The 12,624-nt window shown below is 42.0% G+C and overlaps 1 pseudogene; it reads left to right on the forward strand.

The window, feature by feature from the left end:
* Positions 1 to 9,759: 9,759 nt before the first annotated feature.
* LOC110541450 (large ribosomal subunit protein eL19-like) lies at positions 9,760 to 10,366 on the forward strand (annotated as a pseudogene).
* The last annotated feature ends 2,258 nt before the right edge of the window (positions 10,367 to 12,624 follow it).

Raw genomic sequence — 12,624 nt, forward strand, 5'->3', positions numbered from 1 at the left:
AATTATTAACTAGATTCATGTTTACTGTTAGTGATTATAACCAATTTAGTACATAGTAAAGAGTCAAGAAATTGCAGTGAATATAATCGTATTGAATGCTTTCAGGCATGAAAGTGGTCAAGACACAGAAGTGTGGGTTAAGTTATAAATGCCCCCCTTAAGCTCAGACATTTAAACACCTGATTCCCAGGGAGTGGTGCTGTTTGTGGAGGTGGAGGTGCTGTCAACTATCGTTATTGTCTCTGTACACAATTGTGGTTGACCAGTTTTACATCTACACTGATGGGAAGAGAAGAATTCTAAGACTTTTCTTTAAGAATCTATGGTAATTCCAGATGAGTACATATATATGCCCATTAGATAGTCACATTGAATTCTAAATTCTTCCAGCTATGAGCTGTGACACACTGACTGTTCCTTTTTGACCTATAACATTTAGAAAAAAATAATGGTCTTCATGGTTCAGCTACACAATAGTGAGGAATATAAACTTTCTTTAGCTAATAATTTATGATATGTGTTTGGAATCAAGATGTGTTACTGATAGGCATGTTTTGTTATCTTAGTTTTATAATGACCAAGGAGTGAAATAAGGCACTATAAGGCTTACATTATTGAATAAAACATGTCCAAATGTTTAATATAGCAAGGAAATATTTTAAGTATTCATGACCATAAGTACATTTCTAGATATAGGGACAACATAGCAGAAGAGCTGTCAGTTTGGGGACCAACTAAGTTACATAGTAACTTTGTTGAAAAATAAATATATTTTGTAGAATATACAAATATTCAAGTCATAAATTCCTACCTGATCAGTAACCTGAGAATGTAAATGTTGAGCCATTTGCTTACATCTCAAAATTCATCTATTGCTTCTTAAGAATAAGTGCACATTAGAAATACATTTACTTTTACTAGCAGTATTGGAAACCAGTCAGTATCGTTAAACCAGAAATTCAAATCGGCACCCTGTAAAGAAGAACAAGGGTAAAGACCATCTTGTGTTTATCTCTATCAAAGGGGAAAGTCTACTTGAGACAGTGAGAGAGAGAGAGAGAGAGAGAGAGAGAGAGGCCCAGTTGCCCTGAGCTGCACACTGACCCCTGAGCTTCATTGTCCAGCCCACAGCTGCCTTCCCAAGGCCTGCTTCATCAGCAATATCCAGGGACAAGCAGATGGCTGAAGTCCAGCTTAAGAACTCAATCAATAAGAACTAGGACAATATGGTACCACCAAAGCCTATCTATCCTACTAGAGCAAGCCCCAGATATTATAACACAACCAAAGCACAAGAAAATGACTTTAAATTCAATCTATAAAGATGATAGGGGCCATTAAGGAGGAAATTAATAAATCCAAAGAATAATAGTTAATAATAGAATAATAGTTAAGGCCCACATAATATTCAATATGATTGCATTTAAATAAATAGGGATACAGATGAAGATACTGAATATCAGTGAATGAAGAATTTTACAATGATATTTTTGCTACAAATCTGGAAGAAAATACATTTTAAGCTATCAAGGGGAAAAGCATATTGAAAATGAAGGGTCAAAATTCAGTAGGAAATATAATTCCCCAAAAGCAACACACCACATTAAAATTTATTTATAATGTCTGAAGAATACAAAAAAATTATTTACATTCTATAAATATATGCCTGGCAAACTTCAAGACAGATGATAAAACAATGTAAGAAATTTACTTCTTTAATTGCTCAGTTTCTCTTTTTAATTTATATATTTTTTGTAAATACAATTATTTTACTTTGTATCCCCACTGTATCCCCTCCCTCATCCCCTCCTAATCCCAACTCCCTTCCTCATCTCTTCCCATGCCCCTCCACAACTCCACTGGAAAAGGAGGTTCTCCTTCCCTTCCCTTTGACCCTAGCCTATCAGGTCTCATCAGGACTGGCTGCATTCTCTTCCTCTGTGGCCTGGTAAGGCTGCTTCCTCATCAGGGGTTGGTGATCAAAGAGCCAGCCATTGAGTTCATGTCAGAGACAGTCCCTGTTCCCATTACTAGAAAACTCCTTTGGAGACAGATCCTGCTGTGCTGCTGGTCAGAAAGAGTGTCCTCCTAGTGCCGCCATCTTGGATCCTGTGCTGGGTTTTTATCTGGTGAAGTTTTTACAGTTTTGTGCATGGTGTTATAGACATAGTAAGTTCATATGTTCATGTGTCATTTGTGCCCATAAATCACTGCTTTCTTGATGGTATTGTTTACATGCAGGATCATGGTACAATCACAAGAAGGAGAATACCATACTTAATTATCCTATGAGTAGGGGAAAAGCTTCAGGTAAGGTCAAATGCCATGGACCGGCCCAGTCAGGTTCGCTGCATCCGCGGCAAAAATCAGAGGTTTGGATGTCAGGAAGGTACAGTTTCAGGCAAATGACAGTCAGAGGCCACACTGAGATGGTTTTGATCGTGCTGCAACTTTACTGAAGTCAGACTAATAATTTTATAGTAATTACATAAGGAAACACCTTAAAGTTGATGTATTTCCCAGAACACTTAGATTTTTACCAAGAATGCAAAGTTTACATTTTGACTCAAAAATGTAGTCAAACATAAAGCAGTGCCCACAAGAAATCTTGGCCTGAAAACTTTTTGATCAAAGCAAACAAAGAAAAAGAAACCTCAAACTGCCATTTCATTATTGCTAACCAATGAAGAGGAAAGTCAGGAGCTAAGTCAGATGCCTGCCAAAATCTTTTTCTGTATTAAAATCTAAATACTCCTTTGTTAACCATCCTCCCATATGTCTGTAAAAGATTTATGATCTTCCCTAGAAACAAGACAATAAGGGGGGCAAGCTCAAGCCAGATGTGACCTCCAGGGAGTGAATTTCCAAAGAAAGCGAGTCTCCTGCCCTGTAGCACAATCTATTGATATGCTACACTGGCGATGCTGGAGTGGGTTTGGCAGTTAAGGTTAATTTGGGAAGTCAAGGCACCAAGGCATCTTATTAACATTAGGTATGTAGCTCCAGAAATCCCTAGCTGAACCTGTTCTCTTATCAGGAAAGGTGAACTTTGTCTGAGGGCTATATGATCCTCCTTACAGATGGGTGGGGACCCCGCTGACAAAAGGGAATCTACCATAATAGACCTAGCACAGGTTGGTTATCTGGATACAGCAGACTTCAATCTAATCCACCAAAGCTTCACATCTTCCCCTTTCTTTTATTTTTGTTTTATTTTTTTTTATATGAAAGATTTTTTTTTTGGGTGGAGATAGAGAGAGAGAGGGAAAGAGATGGTAGGGGAGGGTGCCCCAACAGAGAGAGGGGAAGATTAAGAGAACAAGAGATTAAGAGAGAAGGGGAGTTACTATGTACCTGGCCTGGATGATGTCATAGGATGCAGGCACTGATATAGGACGTTGTCAGGACCCTAAAAGTCCCTAAGGGAAGGCCAGTTGAATTGCCTGCACCATGTAACATTCCTCCCTTTCTGTTTAATTAAAAATTAAGGAGCTTGGGCTGCTTCTCATGTAAGGCAAGTTTAAAGTATATAAATGTAGGTTCATTGGAAGCAGCTCTTGGTTGCCATGCAAGGGGGTAAGTGAGCATGAGAAAAAATTTAAAAGCTATGGATGTCCTAGATTGATAAAGCTCTCCTCAGAGGTCCTCGGGTTTGTTCTGGCCATTGGCTGCTTTTGTTCTCTGCATGTCGAAGGGGGAACAGCAGATCTGGGGTGGGGAGGATCTCTTGTGTCTCTCTGGGGTGTAGTAGCTTTTTCTTCCTCATAGACATATGCCCTTTTTTGCTCTAACCTGAGGTCTGTTTCCCCCATGTTGCTCACCGAACATCTCTCCTGACTGGGATGTCCTGAGGATGACACCAGACCTGCCAGATTCCACTCAACACAATGCTGTTGTGGAAGCCTAGGCTTCTAGATGGGAGGAGGTCACTGGTCCTGGAGCTTTAGGGCAGGGCCCATGAACTAGGCCAGGGTATGGGAAGCATTTTCCACAGCCTTACAATTTAGCTCTTTTAGAATGAGATAGAAAGTATCACAGGCAGTGGAAACTCCGGCATTCCAAAGCCCATATTGATACCAAAGTGTTACAGCTCTTTATTAAGCTGGTGTGCTGAGTACAGCAGAGGTGAGGGTGAAAGCTCATGCCTGATGGGCTTGCAGCCAAGACACAGGCCTGGGAAGGCCCAAGCCCAGGCTGCCAGAAGGCATGCCTGGTGAGTTGCATGTCAATGTTTGGCTGCCAAAGCAGGGCCGCAAATGTAGGTGAGCTGAGTGTTGGAAGCCATCAGCATGTGACTGGCCGAAGTGGCAGTCAAGCCTCTGGTGGTGTGGAAGCTCCACCAAGAGGATATTACAATTCTAAGCCTTTATGCACCAAGTACATGGACAACTTCTCATAAGACAAACATTATTAGATACAAAATCACAGACTTAACCTAGCATTAGTGACAGGGAATAAGTTAAATACCCCACTTCTATCAATAGATAAGTCATCCAGGAAAAAAAATAAAGAAACTATGGAACTAAATGACATCTCAAATCAAATAAACCTAACACATCTACAGAACCTTCATCCAAGAACAAAAGAATATGCTTTCTTCTCCAAAGTCCATAGGCCTTTCTCTAGGATCAGCTACATTCACTTATGAGTGAGTATATACCCTGTGTGTCTCTCTGCCCAGGGCACCAGAGACTGGGAGTCCCAGTAGGGAGAAAACACCACAGGGAGGGAGACAGCTTAGAGCACTCAGCTGACCCCCACCGCCAGCACACAACGGGAAAGTTCCCAGGAAAAGGTCTCTGACTCCTGTCCAGTCACCAGCTTGGAGCCACCACCTGCCAGCACCTGTGCATTCTATGCGCCAACCCAAACACCACAGACTGGGCCTTCCTGGTGGTAGAAACTCCACAGTAGGGGAAACACCTGGCCCTACCTTGGGACACATAGCTCTGGAAAAGTTTCTGGCTATCCACAGGCTCCTGACTCTAGCCTCCAGCTGCATGAATGAGAGCAGAGCACACCTGCCACTGACTACCGCTTAGGTACTGGGGCACAGAGCCCCAAATTCAGACCTACAGAAGCCCGGGATCCCAGAGATCAACCCCCAGAACTACTCCAAGGGGCAACCAGTTATCGCTAATTTAACTGACTAAATCATGGGGCACCCAGGTTACAGCTGCAGCTCACTAAATTTACAGCAAGAAACCCAGAAGCAGGGCAGCTGTCTCCAGGACTTCTCTGCCTGAGAGGAGAGCCCTCTTGACTAACAAGGACCACAGTTAGCACTCAGGTATATACGCCTGAGGTGAGCTATGGCAATTCCTGAAAAACATCGGCCATTCAGTGACCATACCCAAAAAGCTGAGGAGGCTTCCTTCAGGAAAAATCATCTTCCTGCCAAGGAGATTTTCTCCACCACAGGATTCCAGGAACCACCAGAAACTAACACCCAACACCAAAGATAGCCCAATGAGTAGAGGCCAGCATAAAACCTCAACCAGCAAAAGACAGAGCAATATGGCATCTCCAGAACCCAGCTATCCATGGGCAAGCAGCCCTGGACACCCCAGCATAAATGAAATTCAAGAAGATGACCTAACATTTATGCTTATGAAGAGGATAACAAAGGAAACAAATAAAATGTGTAAAGAATTAGAGGAAGATAAAGTCAAACAGATTATGGCCATCCGTAAGGAAATACAGGAAGTTGCAGCCAAACAGTTTGTGGCCTTTAGAGAGGAAAAACTTAAACCACTGAAAGAAATAAAAGAAACAAAGGAATGTTCAAATAAACAGCTGAAGGAAAAACAGGAAAATAAAGTCAGACAGGTGAAGGAAATAAAAAAAAAAAAGACTCAAGATCTGAAGATAGAATTAGAAAAATTAAAAAAACACAAATGGAGGAAATTGTGGAGAGAAAGAACTTAGGGAAGAAAATAGGAGCTACAGAGGTAAGCATAACCAATAGACTCCAAGAGATGGAAGAAAGAATCTGAGGTGTGGAAGATACAATGGAAGAAATTGATATATCCGTCAAAGAAAATAATAAATCTAAAAACTTCCTGACACAGACAGTCCAAGAAATTCAAGACAACATGAAAAGACAAAACCTAGTAATAGGAATAGAGGAAAAAGAAGATTCCCTCCTCCAAGGCCCAGAAAATATTTTCAGCAAAATCATTGAAGAAAATTTCCCCAACTTAAAGGAGAGGCATATAAGAATACAAGTACACCCTGTAGGCATATAAGGCCTACAGAATAAATTAGACCAATAAAGAAAATCCTCCCATCACATAATGATCAAAACAAAAAGTATACAGAACAAAGAAAAAAATACTAAAAGCTGCAAGGGAAAAAGGACAAGTAACATATAATGGCAAACCCATCAGAATCACACCTGACTTCTCAACAGAGACTATGAGGCCAGAAGGGCCTGGGTGGATATCATGCAGACCCTAAGAGAACACAGATGTCAGCCTAGGCTACTATACCCAGCACAACTCTCAGTCATCATAGATGGAGAAAACAAGATATTCAAAGACAAAACAAAAAAAATTCAACAATACCATCACAAAAATCCAGCATTACAGAAGACACTAGAAAGGAAAATACAACCCAAGAAAACTACTTTCAAGAAAACACAGGAAATAATTAACCTCACTACAGTAAAACAAAAAGTAACCAAGCAGACAAATGTACTACCACAGCCAACATCAAAATCAAACAATCTAACAGCCACTGGTCATTAATCTCCCTCAACATCAGTGGACTCAATTCTCCAATAAAAAAACACAGACTAACCGAATGGATGCATAAACAAGACCCAGCAATCTGATGCATACAAGAAACACACCTAAGTCACAAAGATAGACATTACCTGAGAGTAAAGGGCTGGAAGATGGTTTTCTAAGCAAATGGACTCAAGAAGCATGTAAGAGTACCCATTCTAATATCTGATAAAATAGACTTTCGACCAAAAGTAATAAAAAGAGATGGGGAAGGACCCTTCATACTCATCAAGGGAAAATTCCACGAGGAAAATATCACAATCTTGAACATCTATGCCCCAAATACAAGGACACCCACATTTATAAAAGAAACATTGATTAAAATATGTTTTGGTTGATAAATTCTTGGTAAAATTCTCATTACAGTTCAGGGTAGAAACAAAAGATCAGTTTTCAAAGTTCATGCTGATCCACATAATAAGAGTAGGGCATGTAAAGAGTGAGTGCTGAGTAGGAGCTTGATCTCTATTGTCTTTGTCATTTAAGCCTGAAGACCCAAAGTTCATCTCCAATGTATATTTCCACATTGAGGCATTAGGGTATATACTGGTTATATCAGTGTTTAGGAGGCAGAGACAAAAGGATCTTGTAGCCAAGCCTCAGGTCTCAGGGAGACAACCTGTTTCACAAAACAAGATGCACAATTCCTGAGAAACAGCACTCAAAGTTTACTTCTGGCCTCTACATCCATATTCACCTGTTCTCAAACATTTACCTAGTCATGCACACCTTATCTTCCACTTCCCCAACACAAAGGAGAATGTGGAGAGGAGGAAGCTAAGAAAGCTCTTTGGTTGAGTGTGAACTAGAGTCACTGCCTGTATTTGTATTTGAAACAGATGAACAGTGACCAGAAGCAGGAGCATAGCGCAGAGAAACAGAGTGATGACAAGTCTCAGGGAGGAATAGACATGCAGGGATGGGGCTGTGCCCTGCTTTGCTGCCAGGAGCCTTTGGTGCAGAAAGGGCCTGTGGTAAACAGGTGAACTTCCTGGATGCAGCCCACCAATTTTGCACAGCTGACAAATGTGTTTGTCCTGGTGAGGCACAGCCCCAGGGACTTTGTCTCCAGGTTGTTCATGCTGCTGATAGGCCTTTCCATGCTTGTCACTGCTGTATTTCTCATATAAATTGCATAGAGAAATCTTCATTGCGTATGCTCTAGTGTAACTGTTTCACTCTGTTGGGCAGATTTCCTGCTGATTGAATATGAATATGATATGATTTTATAATTCCTGAAGCCTGTATTGCAGACTGTGTTTATCTGTCTCTGGAATCTGGAGTATTCTTTAGGAAGATGAGAGTGGTCCACATGTATGAGAGTGGGCATTGTCGTTTCAGATACAGCTAAGTAAGTAAAGTCGCAGGTGTGTGTGTGCAAGCGCAAGAGTGTGGGTGGAAGTGTGCATGCTGGAATGGTTGAGTGTGAGGGAGGAGCTCAAGGGCAGGTTGAGGTACAGTCGTGGTTTGCAGTTGCAGTGCATGTATGCAGGAACCTGAATGGCTCAGTGATCCACAGGCCTGCACTGTGCTCCCAGCACTCAGATATGTCTGGGCTGCACCATCTTGGCTCCAGGAATTGTTTGGCTCGACTACATTGGGAGACCCACAGCACAGTGCCTTAAATGTTAAGAACACTGTTCCAGGGATCGCTGTATTACCCAGAGTGGGGGTGTGGGTGGAAGGGATCCAATATCTGGAGGGTACTGTAGAAGTACCCCGGATCTGGGGCTCTGTAAGCACTCTCCTGCAGACCTACTCACTGCAGGTGTGTGCTAAAAGGGAACTTACTTGGCAGGTGTATGTAGTAAACTCAGGGGGTCCACAGTTTTCTACTCTCCGATTTGGGTCCCCTTTTGGCCTTTAGAGTGAGGAGGCCCCTAAACTGGGGTTATGCACTCCCCAAACCCCTGCTGCCACAGGCACCACCATTGCTGGCAGAGCCAGGGAATGTGCCGCCTAGAGTGCAGGGGGTTGAGAGTTTGCCACTCTCAGTCTCTGGAGACATCCATGTGGGGGAGGGGAGGGCTCTGGATCCAATCTGTCCCAGCTCATGGGTAGTTCCTTTTACCCTGGGAAGCCTCAAAGTGAATGTTCTGGTTCCAGACAGCCATCCATTCACCAGTTTTGGAGGTTCAGATAGGGTGTGCACTGGTCACTGCCATCATCGAGTCCAGGATTTTATAACTCTTGATAATGATTTTATAGAATTCCTGATTTGAATCAGGTAACATTAAACCCCCTTCAGAATATCAAAACTGATAGTAACTCTGAGAACTTTCTTGCGTCAAGCATATAAATTGCTTGAGACAGATTTATGACCAAAAGTAAACATTTGCTTTAGGATGGAAATGAGATCATTGAGTCTTGGTATATACCATAATAGATAATCCATGAATAGAAAATAGATAATTAATTATTTTATCTACACAAAGCATCAAAAATAGGACTAAAGGATAGAAAGCATGTTTCTTGGGAAACACAGATTGTAACTAGCTAGTATAGGAAAACAAAATACTATAGGCTTATCTTGCTTAAACCTTGTAACCTTGTGAAGTAAAAAAACAGCCCAGTCTTCATGAGGGTTCCCTAGCATGAGGAGAAGAGACAGGCTCTGAAGTGAATTCAGTTACCTGCCCCTTGATCCCTTCAACCTGGTGGGGACACCTAGCCAGCCCACAGAAAAAGAGGATCCAAGGAGGCCTGATGGGACCTGATAGGCTAGGGTCAAACAGTAGGGCAGGAGGACTTTCCTTATCAGTGTACAAAGTAGTGGAATAGGGGAGGGAGAGGGAGGAAAGGTTCGACTGGGAGGAGATGAGGAATGGGGCTACAACTGGCATTCAAAGTATAAAATTGATAATAATAGTAATCATGATCATCATGATCATCATGCTCATCATGATCATCATCATCAAGCTTAGGCAAAAGTAAAAAAAAAAAAAAGATAAATAATTAAATAGCCACAACAATGAGTATGCTCAGGATAAGGAAGAGGCTTGCCTCTAGTGCCCACTGTGGCAAAAAGAAGGTCTGGCTGGACCCCAATGAGATCAACCAGATCACCAATGCCAACTCTCCTCAGGAAATCAGCGAACAGATCAAAGACAGGCTGATCTGGAAGACTGTGATAGTCCATCCGGGCATGATGCCAGAAAAACACCGTGGCTAGATCGAAGGGCAGGCATGTGGGCATATAGAGGCAGAAGGGTACTGCTAACACTCAGGTGGCTGAGAAGGTGGCCTGGATGAGAAGAATAAGGATCCCGCCCCTCCTCCTCAGGAGAGATCATGAATCTAAGAAGACATACCACCGTATGTATCACAACCTGTACCTGAATGTCAAAGGGAATGTGATCCAAAACAAGCGGATTCTCATGGAACACATCCACAAGCTCAAGGCAGACCAGGCCTACGAGGAGCTCCTCCTGGCTGACCAGGCTGAGGCTCACTTGTCTAAGAGTAAGAAAGCACTGACACACCAGGATGAGGGGCTCCAGGCCCAGAAGGAAGAGATTACCCATATTCTGTCCAAGGAGGAAGGGCGAAGAAATAAAGCTGCCTGTGTCTGCATATAGTGTTTTGGCTGTTGCCTTGCGTGGATCAGTCATTAAAACACAACTACAGCAACAACAGAATAAAATAACATACTCCCTAAAGAACATAATCTTTTAGGAAACAACCACACAGAAAATATGAATATATTTCATAGAGGACTGAAGGTGGACTTTTTTTGACTGCATATCAATTTCTATAGTAATTGTACCATTACTTTTAAGCACTTGAAGTTAGTTCAAGGTTTAAAAATTCCTTTATGGACTTTGGGCAGAGTGCAGGGAATCTTACGAAAGAAGGGGAAGATAGAAAGACTTGGAGGGGACTGGAGCTCCACAAGGTGAGGGACAGAACTAAAAAAAAAAAAAAAATCTGAGCCCGGGGGGTATTTTCTGACACTGATAGTCCAACCAAGGACCATTCGTGGAGATAACCTAGAGATGCACAGATGTAGCCCATTGCAGCTTATTCTCCCAATGGTCACCATAGTAATGGGAACAGAGACTGTCTCTGACATGAACTCAGTGGCTGTCTCTTTGAGCACCTCCTCCTGAGTGGGGAGCAGCCCTACCAGAATACAGAGGAGACAATGTAGCTAGTCCTGATGAAACTTGATAGGCTAGGGTCAGATGGAAGGGGAGAAGGACCTCCACTATCAGTGGACTTGGGAAGGGGCATGGGAATAGAAATAGGAAGGCGGGCAGGATTGGGAGGTGATAAAGAGGGGGCTACAGCTGGGATACAAAGTAAATAAATTATAATAAATAAAAATAAATAAATAAATAATAAACTTCAAAAAATTTCCTGATAATGGAAGTGCACTGTTACCTCATGAACACTGCCCTCCTTGTCCCACTTCACAAATGGAAATAAAATTAACAATCAACTGCCTCTATACCATCTGCTTGAAATCCCAAATCAAGAATATTCAAACTGTATGCTGTTAGCTCCAGAGGACCTGGCTATTCCTCTGGAGTTACAGCCTGACCAGGGAGTTGTGAATCCTGACTGTCTTCTGGAGATGAGTGCAAAGAGTAAGGTGGTTGGCATCCTCTGTTTTGGATTATGTTTCTAGATGCATGGAAAGAGATGCATACTGGTCTTACAAAAGTGTTCTTCCCCAAATGTACCCAAGAAGAAATTGTTCTGAAAGTTTCATGATAGCATGAAAATATAGGGTGATGATTTCAGCAATGATCTAATACTGACTATCCAGGTAAGCCCACAGGTAGGGGATAGCAGTTAAATTGATTCTCTCTATATTTTTTTGAAGTAATGAACAAAAAACAACAAAAAAGCAAACAAAAAAGAAACCCCCAAAACACTGACACATGTGATACACAATTCTTAGAAGAAAAAGCAAAAGTCGGTTCTGCTTCTGGAGTGGACCAAGGCATTCTGTGCACAAAACAGTTTGGGAGGGCAGACCAGAGCAGTCAGTATTGATTTGACACTGCACTGACCCTAAAACGAAGACTATTACAAGACATAGAGAAGGAAGACAGGTGGTCCCACTACAAGTCATGGTCCCATGCTCATAATCACCTGTCAGGTATCAGAACACCAGTGGCATCCTGCCTGCAGTCCAAAGAGACCATCAAAGATGAGTATGAGTGTTTTGCCTCTTATACCACACCACCCAATCACCCAATACAGCAAGCTGCTCCATTTTGAGTTTTTATGAGGACTAACCACGTGTTTTTTAAATGAGAGAGTCAGTCAAAAAGAAAAGCTGTCTAAACTGGAAAGCTTTTTCCAAAACTGAAAACAATAAAGCTGAGGGTTAGCAATGTGAACAGTGCACGATCTATTGTTTCTGGCCTAAAGATGAGAGTCCAGATTTCTATAATGACTAAAGAAGATACTTTGTGAGAGGTGAATGCAGACACTATCCAGGTAGAAACTTAACAACGTAAACACAGTCATTAACTTTGAGACGTGGGGGCATGTACACACCCACTTGCACATTCACACATACACAAACACACTCACACGCATACACACATATGCACACATTCACACATATACACACATACACATGCATATACAGAGAGAAAAGGAAACAGATGGACAGAACAACAGAAAGAGAAAGAGAGAGACCAGTAGTTTACCCTTAAAAGAAAAACCACCAGAAAGGAATGTGTGTCATTAATTACACTCAGTGATTTCACAGAGAGCAGCAGGCTGCTTCTAAATCTAAAAATGGCCCCTGAACATCAAGCCCTGGGCTTGTTTTTTCACTCTCCCCCATTTTGTTGCATGTCCATTTGCAACTGAATAG

Source organism: Meriones unguiculatus, chromosome 1 (genome assembly GCF_030254825.1).
Source record: "Meriones unguiculatus strain TT.TT164.6M chromosome 1, Bangor_MerUng_6.1, whole genome shotgun sequence".
NCBI classification, from domain to species: Eukaryota; Metazoa; Chordata; class Mammalia; order Rodentia; family Muridae; genus Meriones; species Meriones unguiculatus.